The sequence below is a fragment of the Dipodomys merriami genome, unplaced genomic scaffold, assembly GCF_024711535.1.
Source record: "Dipodomys merriami isolate MVZ:Mamm:240054 unplaced genomic scaffold, mDipMer1.0.p SCAF_5, whole genome shotgun sequence".
Classification (NCBI taxonomy): domain Eukaryota; kingdom Metazoa; phylum Chordata; class Mammalia; order Rodentia; family Heteromyidae; genus Dipodomys; species Dipodomys merriami.
The window spans coordinates 21,017,729-21,033,789 of record NW_027206068.1 but is presented as its reverse complement, the minus strand read 5'-3'; the positions used below and the strand labels follow the sequence as shown (position 1 = coordinate 21,033,789).

The 16,061-nt window shown below is 33.9% G+C and overlaps 1 pseudogene; it reads right to left on the bottom strand.

Annotated features, from left to right (window-relative positions):
- Nucleotides 1–774: 774 nt before the first annotated feature.
- LOC138810066 (large ribosomal subunit protein uL23 pseudogene) lies at nucleotides 775–1,261 on the bottom strand (annotated as a pseudogene).
- Between the last annotated feature and the right edge of the window lie 14,800 nt (nucleotides 1,262–16,061).

Below are 16,061 nucleotides of genomic sequence, written 5' to 3'. Positions count from 1 at the left end.
ACCACTGCTGCCAGCGCTGCTTCCCTACAGGGCACTGTATTCTTATGCAAGAGCGTATGATCTTCTTTTTGGTGTTCATCTCTGTATACCTTACTTGGTATGACTCTAGATGTAGAGTGCCTGATGAGGCCCTAACAATCTATTTCTTCAGAGAGAGCTTAGGTTTTTTTTTTTTTTTTAATTGTGAAAATACTGTACAGAGGGGTTACAATTACCTGGGCAAGATAATGAGTACATTTCATATCAAGCATTGTAGCCTTCTCCTTTGTTTCCCCTTCCCATCTCTTCCCATCCTCCCCCCCCCCACCAAAGTTGTAAAGTTCGTTTTTCGACATAACGACTTGTACATCTCATTGTTGCAATGGGTCCACCTGTATCCCCATTTAAGTGATTTGTTTTTGCCCTTCCCCTCCACAAATTATACCCACATCAAATACAGTGAAAGCAGGGGTTATACCGTGGGGGAGGGACATACAAAGCAACAAAGAAATAATCTTATAAATGTGTTAGAAACAATTGCATGAAAGAAAAAAAACATTTGAATACATATCTTAGGGTTCATTTCCCTACCATCAACGTATCTGACCTTTTCTGCTTGACTTAGGTTGTTTCTTATTCTCTTTCTACCATCTTTCTCCCAATCACTGTATTTTTCTTAGGATTACAAATTATCTGAGTATATTTTCAGAATGTTGACTTGGTCAATAAATGCTGTAGCTGTAGATAATAATACTTTATTTTTTGTTTTTTTTGTTGGGAAAAATGTGTATTTATAATTTGCCAGCTTGATTCAGTTTAGATGATTCCAATTTTGTTGGCAACATCTAAAGCATCGTAATCAGGAGCCAGTCGAACATATGCCTTCTTCTTTCCATCAGGTCTGATCAGGGTATTGACCTTAGCCACATCAATGTCATAGAGCTTCTTCACAGCCTGTTTGATCTGATGTTTGTTGGCCTTAACATCCACAATGAACACAAGTGTGTTGTTGTCTTCTATTCATGGCTGACTCAGTGGTCAGGGGAACTTGATAGCATAGTGGTCAAGCTTGTTTCTCCTCGGAGCACTCTTCCGAGGGTATTTGGGCTGTCTTCGGAGCCGTAGCGTCTTGGGCCGCCGGAAGGTGGGTGAAGTGCGGATCTTCTTCTTTTTGTGGCTGTGGACACCTTTCAGCACTGCCTTCTTGGCCTTCTTGGCCTTTTCCTTGGCTTCGGCTTTAGGAGGGGCAGGAGCTCCCTTCTTCGCTTTCGGCGCCATCTTGGTGAAAAGGCGATAATAATTCTTTAAACATTTTTACAATATTTTCCAATGAACTCAAATGATTATATATAATCTATTAAAAATAGGCGGTAAAATTTGTGTTATTGATCCAGTTAGAAATTTTACTATCATATGACTAAAAGTTTATTCATATTTCCATGGGACAATAAAATAATGTTCTAATTCATTTAATAGCTTTATAAGAAACTTTTCATCATGAAGAATTTTAAAATAGTTAGAATACAATTCTTATTTTAAAAACCATGTAAAACATTTGAATTCTCTCTGGCTACTTTGAATCTCAATATGTTTGATTTAAAATAAGAAAGGTCTTTGTTGATGAAAGTTGTAATCTAAAGCAGTACCTAAGTGACTTAAAGCCCAGCCCACCCAGTCACTGTAATTATTTCAAGGCAAAGAGATCTTTTAATTTTTTTCTTCTTCCCCTGAGTATTTTTTTTTATCAAGTTTTAGATGCAAGCTGGAATAGTTAATACTTTCGAGGCTTTTTTTAATAACAAAAGGGCAATCTTGGAAGTGAGAAAAATAATTTAGGATGAATTTAAAGGAATAAATAATAAATAGATTTGGGAGGAAAATCTTAATTTGAAAATGGAAAGTTACAAAGACAATCTGCAGATAGCTTTGGGAGGATAATGGCCAGAAATTCATTTCCTGTTGTATTTGGGACATAGAAAGTTTTAGTACTCTGAACAGAGTAAATTGAGTAGTTGGTAAAGGTGTGTGAGACAGAAAGCATTAAACAATGAATAGCTAGTGACTAAGTAAATATAGTGAACTTTGACATCTTTTTAACCTATTTGTAAATTAAAAAATAATTATCCTTGGGCTGGGAAGGTGGCTCAGTGGTAGAGCGCTTGCCTTGCATGCCTGAGGCCCTGGGTTCGATTCCTCAGCACCACATAAGCAAAAAGAAAAAACCCGGAAGTGGCGCTGTGGCTCACGTGGTAGAGCACTAGCCTTGAGCTGAAGAGCTGAGGGACAGCACCCAGGCCCAGAGTTCAGGCACCACGACCGGACCTAAAAAAAAAAAAAAAAAATAATAATAATAATTATCCTTGACATAATGATATTAAGTTACTAGATTTGCAAAGCAAATGTGTCATTTCTGCATATTTTTCATTTTAACTTGACAATTTTGAACAGTTGTAATAGATTTTTTATTTCTTCTTGCAATATCAATTTCAGTCTAAGATTTTTTTTAACCGCAATTTTCCCTATTCACATTACAAGAAGTATTTTAAGATATGAATTTAAAGGGATTTTTATCATAACATACATATTAACTCTTGCTACACTGCATTCATTTGCATTATATTTGTAATTGGCAATTATTTTTCTTTTATCACATAGCTATTTTTAAAGGAAAATAGTTTTTATTTAGGAAATGGTGGGGAATTACTGGACAGAAATGAAATATGTACTCTTCTATTATATCTGAAAGAAAACAGGTCAAGGTTTTTAAATTTAACTATGCATAATACATCACTTATTTTCTTGCATGTGGCACCAGCAACAACACATCATGAGCCAAGCCTAGCACTCATTTAAATGCAACCTCAGAGTCACACTGCATGCTACAAATATCTGGGAGCTGTGTGATTAGTTAACATCTCGTGCATAACCCTTAAAATTATAGCGAGTTCTCAGGAGATAATTAGTATACCCTGTTTCTGTAATAAAATTAACTGTGCTTTACCAATGACTCTTAGGAATAGTAGCAGGAAAATGCTTCGAAATCAGATACATTTAAGAATTCAAAAGACAAATTGGGAGAAAACAATATGTAAAATATTGATACAAATGAACTCTAAGGTAGCAGTAAAGTGAGGCTGCTGAAGGTTGAGTATGCTAGTCAGTGCCACAAAGCTCCCCCAGACTGTTTTATGCTTTATGATCTACAATGAAGAGAAAGCTGAGAAATACAGAAGAGCTTCAATTTCTCTTCTCTTCACAGCTATTGTTAGACTTTTACATAGAAGAGAAACCTCACAGATAACAAATATTTTTAAGTTCACAAAGTTCATTCAAATCAGAAAGAAGAAGGATTTTCAGAGCAAACATGCTTGGGGTTTTGCTTCTTTGCTATGTCTTGAGAACAGAGACAGTTTGCTAATCAGAGAGAGTTTCAGTAAGAGTTGTGGCAATACTTCAAAAGCTAAAGACTGTGTTGACAATTAACCTGGAGCCTGAACTCTGGGCCTGGGCGCTTTCCCTCAGCTCTTCAGCTCAAGGCTAGCACTCTACCACTTGAGCCACAGCACCACTTCCAGCTTTTTTCTTTTTGCTTATGTGGTGCTGAGGAATCGAACCCAGGGCCTCAGGCATACAAGGCAAGCACTCTACCACTGAGCAACCTTCCCAGCCCATAACCTGCCATTCTTTCTTTTTTTACTAACATCTTCAAAATCTCATGGTCCAAAAAGTATGCAAAAATGACAGCAATATCAACATAAACAAAGTTGGTGTCTATGTCATGCTGTGTAGATGAACATGAGAATCATGAGAGGAAAAGAAGACCTCTTCTTGCATATCTAGGAGATCTACCTTACTCAAGAATTTGTGGCTTCTCTTTTTTTCCCCATGTTAAATTTACTGAAGAAAGAATAGTCATGGCACATTTGTGAATTAAAGATGTGATGTGAAGTAATGATTCCTGGTTTAGTTTCTTATTTTTCTACGTCAGTAACACAAACTCACTATAGTGTTTTTTAGCATTGAAAGGGTGAATAAAATTTACACTTAATGTTATAACACACTTAATAGTGTGCTATCCATCCACAACAAATAAGAAAGTATACAACTCTAACCTGAGGGCTCTAGTAATATCAGAAAATAAAGCTATCACCCAGATAAATTGCTGAAGTTGTTCAGAGGATAACATTATCATGCACGTTTATAAACCATGTGGTTTGTAATTAAATATCTGCTATTATGGACTATTCTCATCCTTCCAAAAAGGATTGAGGACTACATTATCATTAAATACTAATCCAATATTTAAAAATAACATTAAAAACTGTTGATAAGTAGGTAAGGAAAAAGAAAGTAGAACTCTACGCTGCCTCAAAATAATTGTAAAGCTTCATAAAAATAAAGGCAAAAGCCGAAGTTATCAACTAGGGGCATTCCCACATTATTATTTCCTAACCCTGAAGGAAATGTTTGGACAAATTTTAAAGAACAATGTAGTAGACAGTATTTGATAGTGGTTTCACATTGCTATGTAGGATCCACTATTAGTAAAAGAAAAAGCAAATAAATGAAAATTAGCTTAGTTAAGATCATTTAGAACTTTCTGCTGATAAAGTTTAATGGAAGGAGAGATAGTTGCAATTTTTGAGTAGTTTTGGCACAAAGCTTTCTCCAGAAAATGAGGGCAGGGGTAACACTGTTCAAAAGAAATCTATGCATTACCTGACTTATGTAACTGTAACCCTTCTGAATATCACCTTTACAATAAAAAGCTTTCTCCAAACTTGTCAAATAATTTGTTTCATTATGACATTAATTTCAGTCACACAAATTACACATAAAAAGACTGCTAAGTATTTTCTCCAAGTATTAATTTATGTAAGGATTTATTCTACTTGAGACTACTAGTGAAATAATTCACATTCAGATGTATTATTTGTTGTATAATTATGGTGATAAGATACCACAATGTTTCTTTTTGCTCATCTTATTTGTAAGTGTACTTCCTTGGAATAATTTTGGCCATGTCATGTTGTTATTCTCGATCCCTCAATTATATGTAACCTATATTTATCAATCTAAAGATAAAATGCAACTTCTCAAAGTAATTAATATTCCATGTACCTTCTTGAAAAATATTTTATATATTCTAGACTTGAGAATTTTAGATAATAATTATTCTTAAATTGTGGAGGTCAATATGCATATTGTTTAAAGCAGGCCACCCACTTTTACAAAGAGAAATAGCATGTGACATAATTTTGTTCTCACTGTGGATCTGTGCAAGTGTTATAGATAGTTCTCTGTTAAAATTTTCAGAATTCAGTTTCATGTGATAGGAAGATAATGTCTTGATGATATAAAAGATGATTCATTAGATGAGTTCAAAAGGTTCTTTTATATAGCTATAAAAGAATGCATGGTGAAGCCCCTTTGTACTGTTAGCATAGACTATGAACAGAGAGAAGAACAAGAGTGTAAAACAGATCCTGTCTTCAGAAAATGGGTGCTATTAGGAGTAGGGAACATGAACCAAAGAGTGAAGGAGGGTATTCATGGCCAAAGTATTTGTGTACATATGTGAAATGGAACAATTTCTTATTGAGATTGGTATGGTAAGGGAAGAACTAGACTAACAGAACGTTTAAGTCTAATCAAGGTACATTGGATGTATACATGGGCATGTTAAAGTGATCTCCCCTGAAACTAATTAATGCTACTAAAATACAGGTAACAAATTAAAATTTACAAAAATTAAAAATTTCTAATGGAAGTTTCCTCAATGACTGAAATAAAGTCCAATTTTATTTAAAACTAAAAGATAAATAACAAGAACTAGTTTTCTATATCTTAGTGACAAGTTTGTTTTTCCTGACTAAATGTGAAAACTAATTAGGTAAAATTTTTAGTACATTTTATCTTGACATATGGGTTTATTCATTTATATATTTATTTACTCTAAGTAATGATTTTGACCTTTCTACACATAGTGGTTAACATTCCCATAAGATGGTTGTCCATTGTGTTCAGTGTGTTTGTTGCTTCCCAAGTATAGTTGTATAATATGATTAAGGGCCTATGAAAGTATGTTTGCTCCTGGTTGCTGTGGATAAGAGATCAAAAACTTCAAGAAGCTAAACAAGCATTGCTTATAACAGCATAGAGACTAGGATGTGGATTCTATCAGAAGGCAATTCCTGAGCCTCTCAATTAATAATTAAGGCAGTAAGTTGATAATGTAAGAAGAAATCACTGGAAGCTACGTTGGCCCCAAATCACATGGAATTTGTCAGTAGAAAGAAATGTAGCTCTCTGAATGTCAGTAAGTCTGAATCTAGGATGTAAGGACCGAAGGTTCTCAGTATCTCAGCTCTGGACTTTGAGAGCCGTGGGCAGTACTTAGCAGTGAGTGGGCTAGCTCTCAGTTTGGAGCGCCTGGACCCTCAGATCTTAATGTAACAACTTCTCCCAGGTAGGGTTAGTATTTTGATGCCTTCCTGGAATATTCAATGGCTGGGGTTTATAACTCATCCAGGCTGGGAAGCCTCCCTTTGCCTCCCTTCGCCCACCCAGCTCTCTACTATCACTGTACCAGCATTATAGGCAGGTGGCCTGAAGTAGTTTACCTGTAGCTAATCCATGGCATAAGAGGCATGAAACAATTGTCATGTGCTAGAGATTAAAATGGGGGTTCTGATGATGCAGAATATAATGCATGAGTCAGTTTGGAAATGTTAGCTGAATGTGTGTAAAGGCTGGTGTAAATGGGACCTATGTGTGATATGACCAGGTCAGATGGGGTTAATAATTTGACAAGGGCTAGCAGTCAGAGGTGATGGAATCAAACATTTATTTTTATCTCACTGGGGGTAATTTAGTATTAGCCTTTTATCTCACTAAATGTAGCCCATTGGGTGTATTTTTAGGTTCATTGAAATTGAATTTGAACCATATGGCAAAATAAAATCTATTATGAAAATTACTATCAGGTATAAAAATTCTTTTGTATTTTACTTCCTAAGAAATTATAATAATAAGATGAAGATTATCATGGTGCTATGATGTCCAACGAGAAGCCATATATTGCATTCAATTCTGGGAGAAGAAACTAATCCTAGGACATAGGAAAACAAAATTTCCCTTCATACATTCAATATGGGAAATAGCAACAACAGCTATCAAATAGATGTACAGACATTAGAAATTTGGTATTTTTTTGATAGTATAATGATGATGATGATGATGATGATGATGATGATGATGATGATGATGATGATGATGATGATGATGATGTTTGCAGGTCCTGGGGCTTGAACTCAAATCCCACTGTCCTGAACTTTTTCCCCCCTCAAGGCTTGACATCTACCATTTGGTCATGGATATACTTCTGCCTTTTTGTGATTAATTGAAAGAAAGAATCTCATGGACTTTGCTGTCTGGGGTGGTTTTGAATTTCAATTCTCAGATCTTAGCCTTTTGAGTAGCTAGTATTACAGATGTAAGCCACTGGCACCCAGCTGGTATTCTTATTTTTTAACTATGGAATGGTAGAGCATGAAAATACTTGAAATTACCTTGAAATTCTCAGGTTTACAGGTATGAAAAGGAAGGCTCAGAAACAAAAAAAATCATTCTCTAAGATTAGTTTTCATAATATTATTACTCTGAGTGCCTCACATTCTAGTTTGCTTCTCACAGCTTCTACCAGGATCAGTCACTTTCTGGGCTAAAAGCAGCAACATTTACACTCGTTTGGAATGAAAAGATAGTCCCTAATGAGTCTTTAAAGAGTACAAAACAGCATTAATTACAACTATAATAGTTGACAGAAAACTTGGATTCAATCCTTTTTCTGCCATTTACTATCTGTGTGCAAGTCTCTAAGTCTTGTTAAAATGAGAGAGCTGAAGAATAATTTGTCTGTATCTCATTATTTTTATTTTGAGAAGAGCATATAATGAAATACATTTTTGTATGCATTGACAATGTGTACCATAGAGAATTTTAGAATATAGTCTTAAAACTGACTGGATATCCAATATTCTTTGTTGGTTACTTAAGCAGATTGATTATTCCCTTTCTCCAAATATAAAGAATTGCTTGACATTCTGGCCCAAATACTATGTTAACAAATAAATATGTCAACACTTTGAATGGAATGCTTTTCGAGGAGAAACAGTGACACATGTGAGGAAAGTAGAATCAATGGTATTTTACCTTGTCGCCAGCTTTTCATGTTTTGAAGTTCAAGTCAGGTACATAGTTTCATTAAAATTCTCAGCTCATGGATTTTAAAGTATATTATGATATTGTTACCTTATAAATGAGGCTTAAAGGTTAAAATCTTCTATGAGTCAATACATATATTTTTTACAAAATTAAAAATTTGGCAACATTATCCCTGTGTTTTAACTGTCTTTGTTGAAAAATGAATGCCTGCCAAATTCTTCGTCATTTTTTTTAAACATCTAAAAGTTGGACATGAATTCTTTCCTCAGAATTCTTAATTCAGTAAGTATATTGTTAATCTTTTATTTTGAATGTAATTAAAAAAGATACCCATGACCATTATGTACCTGTTATATATTTTCTTGACTATTACTCCATGAGAAATAATACACAGAACACGTTAACTTTTAGATAACTATGCTTAGTAACAATTCTATAATATATATATAACTAGAAAACCATGAAAAATTCATAGACAGTATAGAAAGAAAATTAGATCAAGCATCTGTAAAGTAATACTATTGCATTTTTGTTGCCCAAAAGAACTAAAATTCACAACCTATATTGACAGGAAAGACTCATTAATCATGATGGAATGCTACTATTAATTAATATTAATCATTGTTAATGATTATTTAAAGAGAAGTCCTAATTTTTATACAGTGGAACAAAATTGAGGGACATTCCTTCCCAACTCCCCGGTAAAATGAATAGAAATTTTAAATATTCAATCTAGTTCACTCCAATAGTTATTAATAGGTATTTGTGAATCTGAAGTGGTCTATCATTTACTATGTAGACTTAACACAAGATTTGTTTTATGTTTGTTTGGAACTATTTTATTTATTTTATATATATATATATATATTTGTTGTAAAGATACTTTTCAGAGGGGTTACAGTTACATGAATAAGGTAATGAGTACATTTCCTATTGAGCATTGTTACCCCCTCCTTTGTTTTTCCCCTACCATCCCTTCCACCACCCCAACTCCTCCTTTCTCCACCCCCTGAAGTTGTAATTTTCTTTTTCAACATAGTGTCTCGTACATCTCATTGTTACAATGGGTCAACGTGTACCCTTATTTCAGCATTTTCTTAATTCCTTTCTCCTCTCCAAATTAGAAAAAAAACTTTTATACAAGATGCAGTGCACCAGAATCAAAAACAGTGAAAACAGGGATTATACAATGAGGGTAGAGCATTCAAAAGAAACAAAAAGAAATTACATAGTTCACTATAGATACATTAAAAACAAGAGCAAGAAGATAAAACCTCTTGTATTCCTATCTTGGGGTTCATTTCACTTAGAATCATCTTATATGGTCATATGCACATAGCTTTTGACCTTTTCTGCTTGTCCTAGGCATATACTAGGTTATTGCAAATAAGGGAAACCATGAGACCTATGTTTCTTTGGGCCTGGCTTACTTCACTTAATGTAATTTTTCCAAGTCTTTCCATTTCCTAACAAATGGGACAGTGTTATTTTTTGAAAAAGAAAATATAAATTTAAAATATTATATAGAAATATGACAGCTTCCTAACTATTCTACTATTGAGAATTACATTGTGTCTCAGAGTACCTAGTAAGAGGCTGGGGGGTCTGTCAGGTTCTAGAGGAGTTCAAAGGCTGAAGCCACCAGTAAGAGAGCGAGAGTGGCAGGAAGATGGAGGCATAATATTCTTTACCAGGTAGAAACAAGCCATACGATTGCTTTCCCAAAAACAGAAAAGAAAGAAATTTTAAAAAAGAGAATCACAGATCTTCCCCGAGGTCTAAGAAGTTTTTGACCCTTAAACCTCACGTTGCCCAGTCATCAATTTTCCTGGTCAGTTATTGAACTGCAAGACAGACCCACTTCCTGAACTTGCCATTATACATTGTTTGGAAAAATTTCCATATGCTTTGCATCATGAGGCCTTTTTCACAGACCCTGACACAAATGAATCATTTTTCCATCTTTAAGTAGTCATAAGAAGAAAAATGGATTGACAGTGTGTTCTGACCCCGGAACACCACCAGCCAGAGTTAGAAAGCAAGGCACTGTCCATTATTTAAAAAAAAATCAAATTCATTAAGAAAAAATAATAAAGAATATACACATAAGTAATATATTCATATGCAAACATTATGCAAATGATTTACCAGTAAACAATGTCTAGTGCTATCTCTAGTCATTTTGCATTTCTTTCCTGTGATTGTTGTTTGGTAAGTGAATTTCAAGACATTAGAGTCTTTCAATGTATTCTACTATGTAGTCATCTTCAATGAAGAAGAGAGGAGAATTTGCCCTTTTGTCAATTTTTGTCTTGAACATGTGACAGTTTTTTATAAAGAGACTTTGCTGGAAAAGCACTGGGTAAGTTTCCATAATCAGAATCCCTTAGTATAGGCCTAAAGCTAAGCAGAGCTTAGCAAGCAATACAGATGTACCAACTTGTTTGCAAATACATCCTGATGTATTTATGGACAAACCCATTTGGAGAAACAGCACTGATCTTTATTTTCTAGATCTACAAAAGCCAAAACCCCCCCCAAAAAAAACCCAGTCTGATGGCTTTCAACACTTATTCATAGCCTGCATTGAGAAATTTTCTGAACATTTTGTTTTATGTTGTGTGTTAGTCATTTCCCAACACCTTTTAAACTTTTAAAACTTCTGAATAATGGGTTTTCTTCCTGAACTGCTACAGCATTTGCTCTAGAAAGGATATGCTTCTTTGAGACTAAGAAACCTGTCCAAATATTTCTACATGGTTCATAATATCCAAGAAAATACTGTAGTTGAATTTTATGGCAGAGTATTTATAGCTAAACTAGCTACTTAATTGATTTCTAATTGACAAAGAAAATTCTATATATTTATCATACTTCATAAAATAGTTAAATCATGATGATTTATACACTTTCAGGGGAGAAAATACTTATAATCTACTCTCAGTAGTTTTGCAAATATATATATATATATAATATATTTATATTAAGCATGTTACCAATTTCTAGAACACTTATCAAACTGAAATTTTGCATCATTTGACTGTCTAGGTAATTTAACTTTATATTTTTATTTAACAATGGGGTGTGCTGTTGTCTAAAGTAATATAAAATTATACATTTTAATCTTTTACCTTCCCCATCATTCTTATGATACATTTACCTCATAGAAATGGTTTATTTCATCAAATCTTTGAACAAAACATGCTCAGCTGTTTAGTAAATGACGATCACCATGATAATAACACACATCTGGAATTTTCTGAGCATTTTCTATGTTCCCAACACTGGACTAGGCATTATTAAATTCTACCTTTCATTTAAGTACAACCATGGCTGTGTGAATTATTCTTTACTGAGTTCTCAGAAAGGAAAGTGGTTTACAGTTGTTAAATAATTTCCTCAACTCCCCATAGGCTTACAATGAAATTAGTGACTAGAGATTCAAAAATGTTTTTCAATAGAACTTTCAAACTTCCAACATTTTATGAAATAAAATGGAAATCATTTAAGGACATATTCAAATGAAATATTACAGACCAAACATTCACCACAGAGACAGAGATAAGCGTGAAAATATGGGGAGAGATTTAGGGTACAAACACTGTAGGAAACAAGACAGTATTCTATAAAAAGGTGAACAACTTTCACCCACACTGATTCAGCAGAATGCGAAAGAGAATGTTTAGTACATATATACTTAGGATCTGTATAAGATTTTCACATCAGTGCTGATGGAAAAACTAAACTATGTTTATTTTTATTTGCACAATGAAATCTATTATAGCTATAGAAACAAACTATTCACAAATTGTGGAGTCTGCCTAGGTGCTCAATGAATGAAGAATAAAGTAAATGTGCTTATATACCCCGTGGAATATTAATCAGCCATAAAGAAGGATGATATTATTGGCCAGGTACCTGTGGCTCATGCCTGTAATCCTAGCTATTCAAGAAGCTGAGACTAAGAATAGTGGTTCAAAGCCAGCCTGGGCAAGAAGGACCCTGAGACTCTTATCTCTAATAAACTACTTAGAAAAAGCCAAAGTGGCTCAAGTGGTAAAGCACTAGCCTTGAGCAAAAAGAGGCTCAGAGACAGCATTCAGGCCTTAAATTCAAGCCCCAGGACAGGAAGAAATTTTTTTTAAAAAGACAGATGATATTATATGGGCCTTTTTTCAGGAAAATTGGTGAAACAGGAAATCATCATCATAGGTTGAATAAAATAAGCCATACTAGAAAGACAAAGAACACATGTTCTCTGCTCTACATGGAATCCAAACCTTCCTCCAAAAGAATGACATGAGTGTAAAAAATAGGAACAGTTTGAAAATAGAATGTATAAAAATAGAATAATGACACCTGGTTAAAAATGAATAAAAGTGAAGAAAAGCAGAAAGAAAGAGCAGTGGAGAGGATGAATTCAATCCAAGTATATTATATGCATGTATGGAAATATAATGAAATTCCTTTATACAATGGATACAAAGGAGCTAACGTAAAGGATAAAATAAAAAATAAAAATATATTGTTAAAAGAATATATCGAAATATAGTGAAGACAAGTGCCTGAAAATATTTTTACTTAAAAATTTAAACACATGGCTCTCTAATGTTTATTTCTATTAATACCTATATATATATCTGATTAAAGGAATTTGAGACCACAATTCAGCATTTTTAGGATGTTAATTTTTTGAGTGTGATAATTTGTCATTTCTCCTGATTAAATCATAGCTGAGGTTTCATAGATCTACTTAAGTGAGCTCATAGTGCAGTTTCAATGAACGCATCATCTACTACCTACCAAAATTAGATTTCAATTGGCTCTCTTAAATGAACTGTCATATGGCTAGAGGTACCCTAAAGAATAGGTCAGTCATATAATAGTCCAGGCTCTAGCAAACAATCACGTGCAGTGTAGAGCTAAAGCATAGGAAATGGAGAAGGCCCTGTAATCAGAATAAGAATAGGAATAGTGACAAAAAAAATCCATGAAGAATTACTCCTTAATTTGGGGGGAGTATAGGGGGTATGAGAGAGAGATGGCATAGACCATGACACTGTCAGTTCAAGCTGTGCTTTTAGAAGGAATACCCAAATTCCTAACACCTTCTTTTTCACATGTCAGCTGTTTTAAGAATTAGGATCGAAGTATTTTACTTACCATGAATTTGCTGCTGTAAATTAATGATCAAAGTGATTTATTATTCAGTTGTTCAACCACTGCTTTATTTCTGTTGATCTTTGTTTTTCTGCTTAATTTCTATAAATTACTGTACAGTTTCCCATAAGGTATAATTAAGCAGAATTGCTTAAGTTTTAATTATTGTGTATTATAGATGTTGAAAGAAACATTAGCACTTGGCTTTTAAAAATGTGATCGTATATTTATAAGAGAGCATTTATAAACACATTTACATATAGTTAAGATGAAAAAGGTATTTGAATTGTAGTCATTAGCATTTCTTCAAACATATGGCAGAGCTGCGGAGGCCATGGGCCATGCCTTCATTAACTGAACACTGTTTCATCAGTGTTTCAGCTTCCTGCTGTGCCACCCTGTGGCGTCCCCTTCTGTCCCCGAGGTTTCAGTAACAAGGGACAATATGTCCCCAAGGTGAAAATCTGGAAAATATAGCAGATTAGCCCTAAGAGAAATTCTTATGATTATTTAATCATACTTACAGAAAGAATACACAGCACCATTAAATCGGTTTCAACGTTTCTCTGACAGTCCCTGTTTCTCAGTGTAAAGGCCTGTGATGTCTGCAAGGCACAGGGAGACAGGACATGGCTATGCTGCCATTAGAAGTTTGGACCGATCTACATTTGAAGGCATAATGGTCAAAGCCAACTCAGGTTCAGAACATGAGTATCAGGTGATAATTTTAATCTGTCCCTTATAATGTTTGCACATGATCCAGGTGGAACTTTCCTGAACGATGGCACATATGCAATCTTATTTTACTCTCTATAAACAAATTAGAGAAATGAAGAGAAATACTTTCTTAAAAGTGATAACCATGTTTTTTTTGCCATTATTTTTCTGGTACATAAAGAGCACTGAATCAGAGACACAGGCCTCTCTATGTCAAGATATGTCATCATTATATTATATCTGCTAAATACCTTCTGTATTTGTAACTAAAAATTCTCTATCATGGAATATATATGAAATTAATCTGAAATTAATCTGAAATTAATATTTTAACAATCCCAGTGATATCTGATGCAGATAAATTTGAGCATGAATACTTTGATCCTGTTTTTATATGATTAAGTAATTGTCATTAGTATTCAGTAGTTTGGGATGTGTAATCTTAGAAAATGATGATCAAGGTAAACAAATTACTGAAGACATTGTATCTACCTTCTCCTTAGTGAGTGACTATGGATATTACACTGGGGAAATTCCTGGGGAAATTAAAATATTAGTAATGCATAGAACAACTCAGATGTGTTCTAGTGCTTTGTGATATATATATATATATATATATTTATACATATATATAAATATATGAAAAAGAAACAATATTGATTCTCTAATCTGACTACATAAATCTTTAGAGAACGAATTACTCCCAGCAATCTAATTTTAAATTCTGTAATGGTATGTGCCTAGCTGTGAAATTCTTTCCATTCTGACAATTATGATTATTACTTGTATTTTTTCCTTAAGGTGGCAAATTGTTCTATGATGTAAACAAAAGAAAACAGAAGACAAATACCCTTCTTTAAAAAGTGATGCACCTCTCTAGGTCTCTCAAACATATATACATTAGCTTATAGAAGTCAGAGTTAGTATTTTACTTTTTCTTTCAGGGATGCATTGTCTGAGTTTTATCTCTAGGAGAGTGTTTAGAGCATTGACTCTGGAGCTGCCTCCACCATAAATCAACTGTGAGATCTAGAGACAACACCTGCAGTGCTGTATGCCCTGTTTCTTCAAAAGTAATTTTTGGCCCAACAGCATGACTTGTCTAGAGAATTAAATATATATGTTAATTAGTATACATTATGTGTTCATAGTCTAGAAATATTGAACACTTTGTTCTTATTTAAAGCAAATTTTCCCGCTAAATCTTTAATTCTATATACTTCCACCCTCTCTTTACCTTACTTTCACCTCTGTTTTAACCCTATCTCCTTCCTCCTTTTCAAAAGCAAACATTTTGACAGATGCCATTTAGTTCCAATAGGCAGTCTGTGGGAGAAAGAGTGTAGAATTAAAAATGTAACAATAACAAAGGGTGTTGAACAAATGTAGCAGTGATACTCACCAGACATTATGTTGAAAATGAGCAACTTGTGGGGGAGGTGGGTCAGCAGAAAATGAGGGAAGAGGTGACACTGTTCAAAAAGAAATGTGCTTATTACCTGAGGTATAAAACTGTAATCCCTCTGTATACCACCTTTACAATAACATTAAAAATATATTTAAAATGTAACAATAGACCCTTGGTAGGCAATAACAAATTCTAGAACATAGCTGCAAATACAAGGACTCATTTCATATTCATCAGACAATAACATAATAAAAATCAACTTTAGACCCAACAGAAATTCTCATTCACTCTAATAATGCACTAATTTCTGGTATAATTGAAGATATTATGTACATGGCAAGCAGTGCAATTGCTCTATCTCCATATAATGTTACACAAGTGGGAAGGTGAAGAAAACAGAAACAACGAATGGATTTTTTGATACTGTAAACTGCTAGAGTTGAAAAAATTAAATGGTATCATTAATATTCCCAGAACATTTAAATAGAATATCAATTAAATGGGGTATTTGTTTCCTTATCATGGATCAGTAGGATATGGATCGAGTCATATAAATATATTTGCAGTGGGG